Source organism: Zonotrichia albicollis, chromosome 5 (genome assembly GCF_047830755.1).
Source record: "Zonotrichia albicollis isolate bZonAlb1 chromosome 5, bZonAlb1.hap1, whole genome shotgun sequence".
Taxonomy (NCBI): Eukaryota; Metazoa; Chordata; class Aves; order Passeriformes; family Passerellidae; genus Zonotrichia; species Zonotrichia albicollis.
In genome coordinates this window covers 35,377,331-35,390,918 of record NC_133823.1, presented here as the reverse complement: position 1 = coordinate 35,390,918, position 13,588 = coordinate 35,377,331, and the positions used below count along the sequence as shown (strand labels likewise).

The following is a 13,588-nucleotide window of genomic DNA, read 5'->3' as shown; positions in this document are numbered from 1 at the left end:
CAGCTTTTCTGAACCTACATTGTTAAGAATTTGGTCTCAAACATAAAAGGTTCAAAGCTTTGGCAAAAGCACACACAAATTCTACTTATCTTTCTTTACAGATCTACAGATCCTTGAAAATCCTTGCTGTTCAGCTATGAGCTTCCTTTCAGAAACTTTTAATAGAAAATAAATAAGAGACACAAAAAAATTCTAAGGGAAAAACTTAGCCATGTGTTCTCTCCTTGTAGCTCCATTTTCCTCTGATAGCCACACAGAAGGTGGTCATATTTTAATGTTTTATTTCTGAATCTCAGAAGAGAAAATGCAATTAAAACCTCTTTCAGCTTATCAGAAAGTTGAAATCTAACCAAAATTTAAAACACTGCACTACTTAACTGTATCATGCACTGCATAAGATATTGTGAAGTTTTACAGAGAAACAGACAACAGTCATATGCAACAATAAATAAAAACCAAACATACTTGGCTTTACATTCTTCTAATTCACAAAGGATTTTCAATCAAAGACATAAATCATGCAGCATATCTGGAAAATAAAAAAAAAGACTTTTAAAGGAAGTGGTTTAAAGTGAAACTCATCACAGAGAGTAAATTTAGCATTATAGGTTAAAAATAGAGATGAATAAATCACCCTACTCTGACTGCCTCTGAGCTGCAAGATCCTTGCAAGCATTTAGTCACAAAACTCAGTGTTTGGAGAATTCTTTGAAGTGTAGGTGGTGTGTGTGAGCACGTAGATGTGAATTGTAATCTCTCTAGGAAACTCTCATTGCAGTGGTTTATCATAAATTTTTTAAAATTCCAGATGGTAAGAAAATAGTATAGCTATTTTAAATAGCTTTTTATTTCTGATTTAGAAAATATCTAACAGAATACTTTGATTTACAACATAATTGCTAGGAATATAAGGTTGATCCATTTTCAATTAATATGTAAAAAAACATGGTACAGCTTGTGACATCAGCTGCATGATTTCTGTGTTACCACTTTTTGTGATTTCTGTACTCTATATGGGGGAATAACATTTAGTGTACTTTAGAATTTGTTTTATCATCTTGTATTCAGTGATTGCTGAGACAGAATACTAAGTTTTTCAATTTTTTTTTAAGGTCTAAAGTAACTTTCAATTGCTAGAATACTCCACTGAAAGGAGTGTTAGAAAAGATGAAATAGCTCTCTGAAAATGAAAATTGAGAAAAAAAACTTAAGAGGTCTAAAAGGGTGAGGTTATAAGAGCAAACAACTCTGAACTACAAACATTTTTGAATAAAGAGATCTGCAGAAGAGCAGTGTGCATGCTGAAGTCCAATATCAAAGAAAAATGTCCTTCTGAACACATTCGGTGCCTGACTTTGCCTGGATGAAAAGAGAAATGGGCAGTTTTGTAATGTGCAAATGTAGCTGTATTGCAGCTTTGAACTTACTGACCATTGTGCTTATTGTGAGACACCTCTCATTGATTAATGAGGTTTGTTGGAAAATATTCATTTGTAACAAATAATTAGTGGAAGGAAATCATCAAGTTCTTCTGTATCTCTATACTCTCCATTCATTTAGTCAAGTTTAAATGTCTTTTAATTCAGCCCTGGCTCTCAAAACAATTGCAACAATCATTCTTAGTTTACTTTCCTGGGTAGTACATATCATTCATCAGATTTCAGACATGGTGTGTCCTACTGACAATTGTTCTTGTTTTTGTAAATTATTTTGAGGTAATGAGCCATATCGTGTTCATGATGGGCAGAATAAGCATTTCTGTCACTTTACATCAAAATAAGAAAAAAATATTTATGAATATTTTAATTTATTTGTCTCTCCTGCAGGTTATATTTCCTCAGCAAATTAATTTGTAATGTTTGTTTTTATTTTAGATGTTAAAACTTAAGATGTTAAAGGAGATCTCATGTGAAGAATTCAAATAAAATTCTCCCTTCCAATTGGAGCTGCAGCTGTGCAGTTAGTAGGGCAGCAGACAGAACAGTGACAGTGACAGAAGGCAACACAACAATTGAATTGAAAAGAGATCTAATATCAGGAGTATCCTTCTACAGCACCTGACTACAAGTTAGAGTAAAGGGGCCCCTTTACTGTACCCTTCTACAGTACCTCTAAACATTAGAATGTGATGCTGGACTTGTAAGGTAGATCCCTTCCCAATTGCTTTATGTCATCTTTTTCCTAATGAAATTCAAGGAATGTTTGTTTAAGGCTCATGCAGACTTGGATTTTCACCAGAATCTGACTCTCCACCTGTTTGCTGCACTGCCACTTAAGACAGTAAACATTTCTTTCAGCAAGACTTTTCCAATGTGAGAATTTATTCAGTTATCACATTCACATAATGCAACCAAGAAGAGAAAATAAATTGAATTTTTTTTGTAAAATCTCATATGATTTAGCCCAAAAAATATTGGAAATTCCTGATAAAGCAAGTTTTATGCTGCAGTGGGTGGAAAAATGTTGGAACACATGTTCAGAAAGTTAACAGATGCAAGAAATTTGAGTCTTCATATCCTGTAATTTAAAAATTATTTCCACTGCACTTGGAATTGAAGTAATGATACTTGAATTGAGTGTGGGAAAACTAACTGGAAAAAACATTGACAGATAGAGGAAAACTGCATACAACCTTGTCAGAAGTGTGGCACAATGTCAAATTTTGACTCTTATAGGTTGACTATATAGAACAGTAATTGTTAAACAGTTTCACAATGTTTGATTACTTTGTCTACCCTATTTAACTTATTTTGAATCAATATAATTATACAGCAGCTATTGAAAAGGAAGTTTGTCTCTGTATTTATAATTTTTTTCTTCCTCCAAGACATTTTTGATTAAATTTATAATAACTAGATAAATTCAATTTTCAAGTGAAGTGATTATAAAAGAGCAATTAATAACTGATAAATATTTCTGCTAGTGTTTCTGGACTTTTAAAACTTAGAGTAGCCACAATATCTGAAGCTCTGTTTTGCAAAGCTTTAGCTAACAATTAATTTTCAGAATTAATTAGCCTGCTGTTTTAGATAAATTCTTAAAGCTTCACAGTAAAGCACATCTGGCTTTCCATACTCCTAGGCACAGACAGCTTCCATGAATGCAATACTTCCTATGACTCCCAAAATTTTGCTGCCCCGCTTCCTGGTTCATTCCTTAGTTACATCTTGACTGCTCTTATGAGCACAGATCCTTGATTTACGCCTCAAGCTGTCAAAGCTGTGCAGTTTAGTTTAGCCAAGGTGTCTGTAGCTGATCAGCTAAACATGAATTTCCCTGCCAAGGCAAATCACTGTTTCTCTCAAGCACAGGAATGCCCTGGCTGAGAAGCCAGAGAAAAGAAAAACACACATGGGGTATGGACCTCAAGTCTGACCCCTCAAGTCAGCCCAAACTAAAATGTCCATAGGGATACTAAACAGAAAAATACCAGATGAGTAGAATCTTTTCCTGATTTTGTTTTATTGTCGCCATGTGAGAAAAGTCTTAAAAGTTGCTTACAAGTTTTGTTTATTTTGACTATTCTGATCTTTGCACTGCTGCCTAGATTCAAAAGACAAAAACTTTACAAAAAATATTGGATGGTAAGACAAAAAGCAACTATTTAATGAAAGCTTTCAGATGAAAAAATAGTGCTATGCACACACATGATATAGGATTTCTACAGTTTTTATAAGGTAAATTAATTTGTATATCTAGCAGGTACATCTAATAAGAGACCAGTTGCCCCAGCAACACACCCTTGGGTCAGCCCTTTGGAGCTAGTCCAAGGGATTCTTTGTCCTATATCTTCTTATGTCTTTCAAATTCTGGTGAAAAACAAGATGTCTTTGTTAGAAATTCTCTTCTTGGGAATAAGACTAAACAGAAAGTGTTAAAAATGTTTAGCTTATTGTTCTGAAATGTGAGAAAGGACAGGAAAAGCACTAGAAACTATACAATTGTATATTAAAAATCTACAAGGCTACAAATATATGAGAAAGCTAAAAATCTAGGCATCAGCAGAGATAAAAAAAAATAAAAATCATGTAAAATATAACATATTGAGAAAATTGTAACAAATGTTATATGCATGAATAGTTAATAACTATAGATGCCTTTTTTTTTCTTCAGACTGGTGCAGCTGTCCTCTACAGTAAAATGTTGAAGATGTTCTGCTGTGGAACAGAGTTTCCCACCTCTAAAATCAATATAATCAGACTTTCAGGTAAAACCCCCAGTAGTTTATTCCTGTGTAAGTACCTGCTGAAAGAGCTTGTACATCCCTTCTTTGATTCATTATTTATATGGGTTATTTCAAGGCACTAACTTTACTGGCTCAAGAGGCTTTAATAATATACCACATTCACTTTCAAAATCAAGTTATGTTCTTACCTAGAAATCATTCTTCTGCTCTCTCAGTAAGGGAAATTTATAAGATTCTGGAAGAATAGCTCAAAACACCACGCTGGGATTGGAGAATGAGGAATTAATACGTCAAACCTTGGGGGAACAGGGGAAGAAATTGGAGTATGTCTCTCTCACCATGGGCCTATTACAAGCTAATACAACTTAAAAGAAGGAAAACATAGTTGCAGGCTTTTCAAAAATTCACTGTGAACCAGTAGTCTGCTGAAAGGACAAAGAAAAGTAGATTTGTACAACAGTATTTTGGGCTGATTTTAGCAGATATGCATTCATCACAAGTTCAGATGAAGACACTGAATACCTACAGAAAATAAGGGAGTTACCAATTTTTATGGGGAAAAATGTAGCTATTATAGGGCTTCTTTGCTTGGAAAAGAAAGGTATAACAAGAATCAATGCTGAAGTGAGAAAAATTTAAATTAGAAGTGAAGCACAATATATTTTAATAGCATTATTAACCTTGGTAACAAGCAACAAAGTGATAGATTCTCTGTCTTCTGGTGTCTTTTAGTGAAGATTATATTTCTTGGAAGACAAGCATTAGCCAATGATCCATATCCAAATGCAGATTATCAAGTTCAGTGGAGGTTGTGTGAAATGTAATGGCCTGTGATATATAATACAACAGACTAGCTGAGGCAACGATGCCTTCTGGCCTTGCGTACTTCAAATCAATAAACTTAAAATTGAAAAAAAGTGCAGAGCCACAGTTATATTACATATGCTTTAACCTATTCCTCCCTCATGAGCTTCCAAGGATACAGTATTTTAAATAACAGTTCTTTCTTCTTAATGTAACAAGAAAAATGCATTTTTCTTCAGAAATAAATAAGCATAAGGGTAAAAAATCTATTCCTACTGACATTACTGGGAATGCTGATGTTAATTACAGTTAAGTCAAAACTTCAACCTAAATCTCTAACTCCTATTGTTGAAAATAATATGTACCCTGAAGTTCTAACATTAGTGAAGGAATTTGTCATGTGTTGTTTTAAAGCTACATCTAAGCTCAAATATGTTTGAAAAACAATTGAATTATATTTCTTTAGTGCTATTTTTTTAGTAAATTTGTAAAATTAAATGGACTGATTGAATCATGTACATGCAGCCTTTGCTGCCTAGATCTTATAAACTTAGTTATAGCATGTACATGATTCTGTTAGCTGCAGTTCAAGAACAAAGGAATTTAACAAAATGTGTAACAAGTCCCATGTCCTGTGTTGGCCAGGACAGAGTTGATTTTTGCAGTAACAGGGGCCGTGGCTGTGCGCATGTCTAAGAGTTTATTCAAAACCATCCTACCTCATGGCCAGGGGCCAGCAAGAAGGGACTATGCATTTCCAGAGAAAGTGACCTCCTTTCCATATGGGAAAAAAATGGTGAAGGGAGCAGAGGGGTGGTGCTTGCTGCAGTCTCAGTGCTTTGGCTGTACTCAGTGAGCATTTAGCATGTAAATCACCCTCTTTTGTACACTTTGGTTATTAATATTGTTGCTGCTACTATTCATCTTTACTTATCTCATAGCTGTTTCCAGAAAATTGTTTTCATCTCAATATGCAATCTCTGCCTTTTGTATCTCCCACCAGAGCAGGAAGGGCACTGAGTGAGCCTGTGAGGGGAAGAGAGCACTGAATTAACAGGTGCCACTCATAAATTACAGCATCCAGTAAGGAGAACAAGGTAATAGTTATTCTGTTAGGAAAATTGTATAGCTTTAGCAAGATCAATAGATTTTTTTAAAGCATAAACTGGGATGATCTGGTTTGTTATTTTTATTGGAGATGCTGACACTGAAAATAGAGGAATTCTGATGATCAAATTAAGAGATCCTGTAAAAAAAGGAAAAAATGGCAGAAAAAAATAAATGACATGTGGATGGAGAATTAAGAACAAGATCGTTAACAGTATTAAAAAATAAAAAAGAGAAAGCAACAAATATTGTTTAAAGACAAAGTCAGGCAAGATGAAAATAAAACTTACCTTCACCTGTCCTTCTCACCTCTCTTTCAATCCAGTCAGTGTCATTAATTTTTAGCCTCAGATATTTTGCTGAGCATCTGATATGCATGTCCTAAAGAGTCTTCACTGGACTGCATGTAAGTCTCTGTCTAAAGTATAAGTATTAATATTAAAATTTTATAGAACATATATTGTGGAGTAGTGAAGTTTTAACAAAGGTGTCCTGTCAGTCTTTTTTTAGACTCAGCCATGTTGGCAACCTTGTTCTTTTTATACCTTTTCATTTTCACCAAGGATAATTAACCTCTCTGTGTGGTGACAGTTTTGAAAAAATGTGAAGTTATTAATGACCATCATGATTCTATTAGAAATGCAAAAGATCAAATTCAGTAGGAAATTTCAATCAAAGCAGAAAAGGTAAGATGCTAAGCTTGAGTCTCTTAGCATTTCTTCAAGGGAGGTACATAAAGAACTTGGAAGAACAATAGCATAACCTTCATCAAAATTCCATGAGAACACTACTGTGTTCCTAGGATATACTGCAGTGCAACACCTTGCAAGTACTTACAATCTGCTTAGGTATTCAGGGAGTATTTGATTGCTGCCAGTTTCATTTATCCTTAAGATATTCTACAAGAACATAGAAGAAAATATTATTTAAACACAATTCATATATATATATATTTATGTCTTTTTATCAGTAGAATTTTGATAGCAGAATTGAAATCAGCTGTTTGATTTATGTTTCATGTAGCAAAACTCAAGATACCTTTATAGTCTGAGGGGGTCTTATAAAGATGTAAATCTCTGGAGAAGTGGTAATATCCATTTGTCTTATTCATTTTACTGAATTCCTTTCTTCCTTACATAAAGATTGGATAACCTGGCTGAGTTCTGGAAATACACACAAAGACAAGATCGAAGAACAGCATTCATCCCATCAATCCACAGATGGATTACAAGGCTTCAGGTTTACCATACTTAGTTTACAATTTTAAATCCTGCTATGGGACAGGAGTGACTTGCTAATGCAAGTTCAGCTCACTGTGTAATGGGACAATAACTATATAACTATATAATGGAAAATTTAGATGACTATATCATGATTTCGTGAGAGTGAAGGCTCTTTTATCATTGTGTGATACTGCATGTCTCCCAGCATATTCAAAACTGAGTGATGGCTTCCTTTTCTGATTAGACAGGATAGGGTTCTTTGCAGATCAAATCCTGTTGGAGTTGCAACTCACATCCCATTTATCATACTGCTACTCTCTCAATTAATTAACTCACCGGTGCACTCAGACAGTGCACTCAAAGCTCACAGTATGCTCTGCCTCTAAAGCCATGGTTTTTGTTTAGTATGCAATATAATCTAAGCATGAGAAAATTAAAAAGCATTTTAATTCTATATTCTTTAACTCCATATACCCAAAAATGCAGCAATTTTTATTCTTTTAATTTGTGAGTAAAAAAATAAAACTCAGCAAAATAATTTAAATTATTATTTAAATACGACTAATTGAATTTCTTCTCAGCAAAACCTTAGGCTAACTATGGAAAATAGACAGGAGGACAAACAGAAACAGTTATAATTTTATAATACACATTTTTGATAGGCAAGCAGGCAAACAGTCAAGCAAGTATAATTCCTGATCTTTGAAAAGAAAAAGAAGGGATTCTTGATACATCAGACTAACCCCTCTGTAAATACTACTGCCCTTGGTAGATCAAAACCATTTTCAATATATTAGAAATCTTTTCAACTTTAGATGTAATTTGGCACTGGATTTATACACAAATCAGCCTTCATCATAATATTTTATAACCAAAAGTATTGAACATAACAGTTGTATAAAAACTGATTTGATCAGTCCAGAGTATAAATTATGAGAAGTAAATTTAAAGGTGTTTTGAAAATAATGAGTGTTTAACTTTCTAGAATTTTTTGTATCAAAACTAACAATTATTACAATATTTGGGTTTTTTTGAGAAAGTAGATGAAACTGTTCCTTAAATATTGAGAAATTTAAAGGAAATTACTTCTTAAAGTTTAGCTAGGATTGGGGAAAATAAGGTTTTTATTATATATACAAAAGTCTCCAGTGAGCTATATTGTCTATGTCTATAACATCCAAATTCACACATACAACATGAAATTATTATTGCAGTACTTTTTGGAAGTGTGGTCCATTTCTTGGCCTTATGCTAAAACAATAGTTGTCCAACAGTAAAGAGCTGAGTATGCAAACACAGAACAGAAGCAAATGCTAAAAAGAGCTCTGAATTCTGAGCCCTCAGAGGACCTAAAAGACAACTGTCTCAGGTCCTTCACACAGCTTTAATTACTTAGCAAGTGCTATTGCAGAGCTAGGCAGGTAGCAGAAAGGTGGGAGATATCCAAGAGATTTCAGCTCTCTGACAGCATAGATGCTGCCCAAGGGTACCCTATCTCATTGCTCAATCTGCTTGACCAGCAAGCATTAGCCTGAATAAATTTGCTAAGCTGCAGCTTGACAAGGGAGCAAAATATGTCCAAAGGCTTGCTTACATATTCCAGCTACATCCAATAAATCTATTACTTGAAAAATTTGCATCACTTACATACCCTAGGCTTCTGCAGTTAGGGTATTGCTTCAAAAGCAGTTGTCTAGTTGCCTCACAGATGTACCTGGGGTAGCTTTAATCAAGGTGTTCATAGCTGTGAAAGAAGAGCATGGACTTCATCATGCGTCTTCCTAAACTCAAAGGATTTTGGACCAGTTTGTTTGAAACACACATCAGAGTGACTGCTGGGATCCCAGTTCCTGAACTAAGAACAAAGGTAGAAACATGTCTTCTACAACATTTATTATTGCTATCCTTTTTGTTATTATTATTGTCATCATCGTCATTTGTCATAATTTGCAACACAGTGAGAAGAAAATGCACCACACTGCACTCAACAGCTCCAGAGGTGAGAAGCTGCAGCACCTCTGTGTCCCCAGTCCAGCCAGCACTGGAGGTGTGTTCCCAGCAGGCACAAGCACACAGCACCTACCTGTGTGCACCACACAGGTATTCACCCAGACACACAGATCCCAGACAGACAGAGCACTCAAATGGGCACAAACAGCACCAACAGCCTGAGCAGGATGGAGATCCACAGTACGTATATGCAAATATATATTAATAATACATTACAAATATAATTCAATATAATTTAAATTTATAATAATATTTAATTCTATTATTATGTTATATGTAATTACATCTATTAATTACATAATTATATATTAATTTTAAATTTAAAGATTTTTTTTTATTCTCCCCTTCATCTTAAAATGTGATGTCTTTCCTCTTTCTTTAATTCTTTGTTTCTCTTTCTTTCTTTCTTTCTTTCTTTCTTTCTTTCTTTCTTTCTTTCTTTCTTTCTTTCTTTCTTTCTTTCTTTCTTTTTCTTTTCTTTCTTTCTTTCTTTCTTTCTTTCTTTCTTTCTTTCTTTCTTTCTTTCTTTCTTTCTTTCTTTCTTTCTTTCTCTTTTCTTTCTTTCTTTCTCTTTCTTTCTTTCTTTCTTTCTTTCTTTCTTTCTTTCTTTCTTTCTTTCTTTCTTTCTTTCTTTCTTTCTTTCTTTTTCTTTCTTTCGATAAGAACACTTAACTACTAATAACAGTTTTGATTACTAATTACCTATGAGAAAGTTTAACACGGTGATCACCAGGATGTGCAAAGAAGGTTTCTGTGGCCAGCAGGAGATACAGAAATGCGAAATAAGAGACTCTGCAGAGCAGCAAAAAAGATGAGAGGGTGACAGATTAAATATATAAATTAACTACTCTAAATAAAGGAGGCAATGTTGATGTAATAAAACTTTCTTTTCAATATGCACTTATATTCGATTAGGGACACCAATAAAAAGAAAATGTTGTAAAAGGCCAACAGATGCCTTGAGGCAAATAAAAATCCCAAATGTCATCTTCACAGATGAGACAATATTTCCAATATTATATATTTCCCATGGACAGACACAGATCCTTTAAAGTGTGACCAAAATTCTTCCTGTAATACCATGTGTCAGAGGATTTTGAGACAGAGAAAGGTTCTATAAATATCTTGGAATGTGGCCTGGCTTGCCCTGTGGTTTTGTGCAATCCAGAAAATGCAGTTTGTGTAGAGATGACTTTTTGTACATATTTCAGATATGATTATTTTATAGTATAGGATATGTGGACAAATATTGATCTGTAATGGTTAAAATAGCAAATTCTGCTAAATAATCTTTCCTTGTAGCTTTGCAGTCAATGAACCAAAGTTTACTTGGACTGTAATATTCAGTGAAACTCAAAGAATTTTACAGGAAATGCAACACAGAAATGAGGAGGGTTAGTGCAGAAAAATCCTACTCTTCTAAAAATATATAGCACTTTAAGCCCAAGGAAGCAGCCACGTTATACTGTTTGACATTAAATTCTTGGGCCAGATTCCTACCTATTGTAGTCAAATAGAATTGGAATTTACACTGAAGTAAGGTAGTTTGTTATTCAGCAGTAAATGTTATCTAAATTAAATAATCTTATCTAAATATTATCTAAATTTAAAAGGATAGAGAATAGCATAAACTGCAGGCCCAAGTACAGGCCTTCAAAATACTTAGAGTATGTGTATAAATCTGAACAAATAAATTAGTAAATCAAAAACTAAAATTGCTCACTTACATTCCCTAGGAAAAAAAATAAAGCCAAAACTGAAATCAAAACAAAAACATTTTCTTAGATAAAACTGAATGCATAACCAATAAACTTTACAGAGTTATGTCTGGTCAAAGGACTACAAACAGCACATTGGCTGATGTTTTTTGCATCCTTCTTTTTCTTCTATGATGGAAAAGAATTTTTGCTGATTGTGTTTGAGAAGGACATGGCCTGAATCTCCACAATTTGCACATGATGTTTTCTCAGATTTGGGGTCTGGCTTCCACAAAGTAAAGATTTTTACCTTCATTTTTCCCTCTTTTCATTCTCGGGGGCAGGAAAACACATCATTAATGTATTCAGAAAGCAAAATAATCAGATCCATATCTTCAAATTTCACCTGTATTCCTTCTCTAAACAAGGACACCGTGCAAATGCTGCAAAGGCATTTGCCACCCGTTGAAGCAGAAATTCTGTTGTCCCTTAAGCAACCTGGAAAATTGTAGGGGGTGGAAAAGGTGATAAAGGCTTGTCACTCATCTGAAGAGATTGCATTCCCTGGGTGATTTCCCAAACAACAAGGCACAGCAATTCTAGGGCTAATAATGCCTTTGGAGAGTAAAGAAGAACAGATAAAGTATTATGATATTTAGGAATACAGATGTATTTACATCTTCTCACCAGAGGTACTACAAAACCACTGAATAAATATAAGATAACAGGCTAGAAAGACTGATCTGGAAATACTCAAGGACAACTGAATCTGCAAACCAAATGCCAAATAAAAATATCAGCTTCAGTTCTGTGTGCTAAAATACAAGATACAAACATTGTTACTGAGACATAATGTACACAGCCACGAAAGTTTTCCACTGAAATATGTCTGTGCCATAACTAGGAAACAGCTGCTGTGGACAAAGGACTTTGGTGAGGCAGAATCTCTCTTTTTCCTAGTAAGAAGGAGTAATACAGTATTAATGTAACGTATTTCCCACCTAAGGAGCTTGAAAAAGCATTGTGGAGGTTTAGCAATATCAAGATACTGATTAATTATTTTACAACTCAGTATACTCTGAAGTTCCCCCTCAGAAATGACACAAAATTCTGAAAAAAAAGATCTCTTATTTCCTTGTCCCCCTTCCAAATATAACTCATAGGATATAGTTTACTCAACAAAGGTTCACTGAAGATAGATGACAATTGCATTACCATACCACACTATTCTATCACATACATTTTAGATATACATATTTAGAATTTCACCTTCTAAGTAATTCTGGGAATGTGGACATTTCTACTCTTTTGCTATGCTCTTCTACACTTATTTATTAGTAGTTTTAGTGCTACTGAAAAAGATTGGATTGACAGCCCCAGAGAAGAAAACCCTACACAGAAAAGTGATAGGGTCAACAGATTTCTCTGCACTAGCAGATTTCTCAGCAGAGTGTTCTGGTGTTAACTTATAAAAGAAGGTCAGTTCTGTTGCCCACTTAGTTTTTAGCCTTTCTGATCAACCTGCCAAGTTTGCCAATTAGTGTTAGTTGCACTCAATATGATCTCTGATCTGCTTTCTAACATAAGCAGGCTGCTACACAAATCTGCTTCGCGTAGACAACCAAAACCAAATGTTTCAGCATTTTAAAGTCACTTGTAAATTAAACATTATTTGCATTGACAGCTAGAAAGAGAAGCTTTGAAATACACTCATATACATATCTATATATTTTACATATATAGATATAGACAGATATACATATACATATGTAAAATTCACTGAGAAAGTTTTGGTGACTTCTGAACAAAATCCCTGTTTATCCACAGCCCATTACCCATTTTAATATAAATGAATCACTTCTGGAATCTGTAATGCAGTTAAGAATAATTTACAGTACTCTGAATAAAAAGGATAGCTGTTTCACACCATATGCACAATAGAGGAAATGAGAGGCCATGTGGGTATGTACTGTAAGGCAGTGACAAATATTGGCATGAACTGAAAGGCAGGGAACAATAAACAGGGACATATCAGTCTGAAACACAGCTTTTCTGTTACTATTACATCCTAATCTCATATTACATATAGTTTGCTAGTGTCAAAAATCTCACAAGACTTGATAGCAACAGAGTGAAGGTGGTGTCTTTTTATGAAGAAGGAAGAAATTATCCCTTGAGAATTTTGAAGCAATAATTCCCTGGTATAGCACCCACAGCAGGTTAGAAAAGAAGAATAATAAAACTGACTTTATGATTTTAATGTGGATTGTGTAAAAAAATTAAAATGCAATCCACATTAAATTAAATTCAGTCTTGGCTGTGGGGGCATTTGAAGGGGCAAAGGTAATATTGTCACACATATACTGTAGGCTTGTTTGTCAGGTATGTTTCTTTAGGGATTTTCAAGGGTGTGAAATGATCTTAAATTTATATTACATTTCCTATATGGCTGCGGGAGCCCTAGGAAACCAGTTACTGTGCATCATCTGACTATTGTACTCATATTACACTGCCTTTCTAAAAGTGGAAGAGAAGATAAAGGTACATTATTTTCCATGTAC

At 34.2% G+C, this 13,588-nt stretch overlaps 1 long non-coding RNA gene across 1 annotated transcript; it reads right to left on the bottom strand.

Annotated features, from left to right (window-relative positions):
• Positions 1 to 6,357: 6,357 nt before the first annotated feature.
• LOC141729032 (uncharacterized) lies at positions 6,358 to 7,304 on the bottom strand. Its single transcript, XR_012580278.1, has 3 exons — positions 7,136 to 7,304; positions 6,935 to 6,996; positions 6,358 to 6,515 (listed from the first exon to the last, which is right to left on the bottom strand). It is a non-coding gene; the product is annotated as an uncharacterized LOC141729032 (long non-coding RNA).
• Positions 7,305 to 13,588: the final 6,284 nt, after the last annotated feature.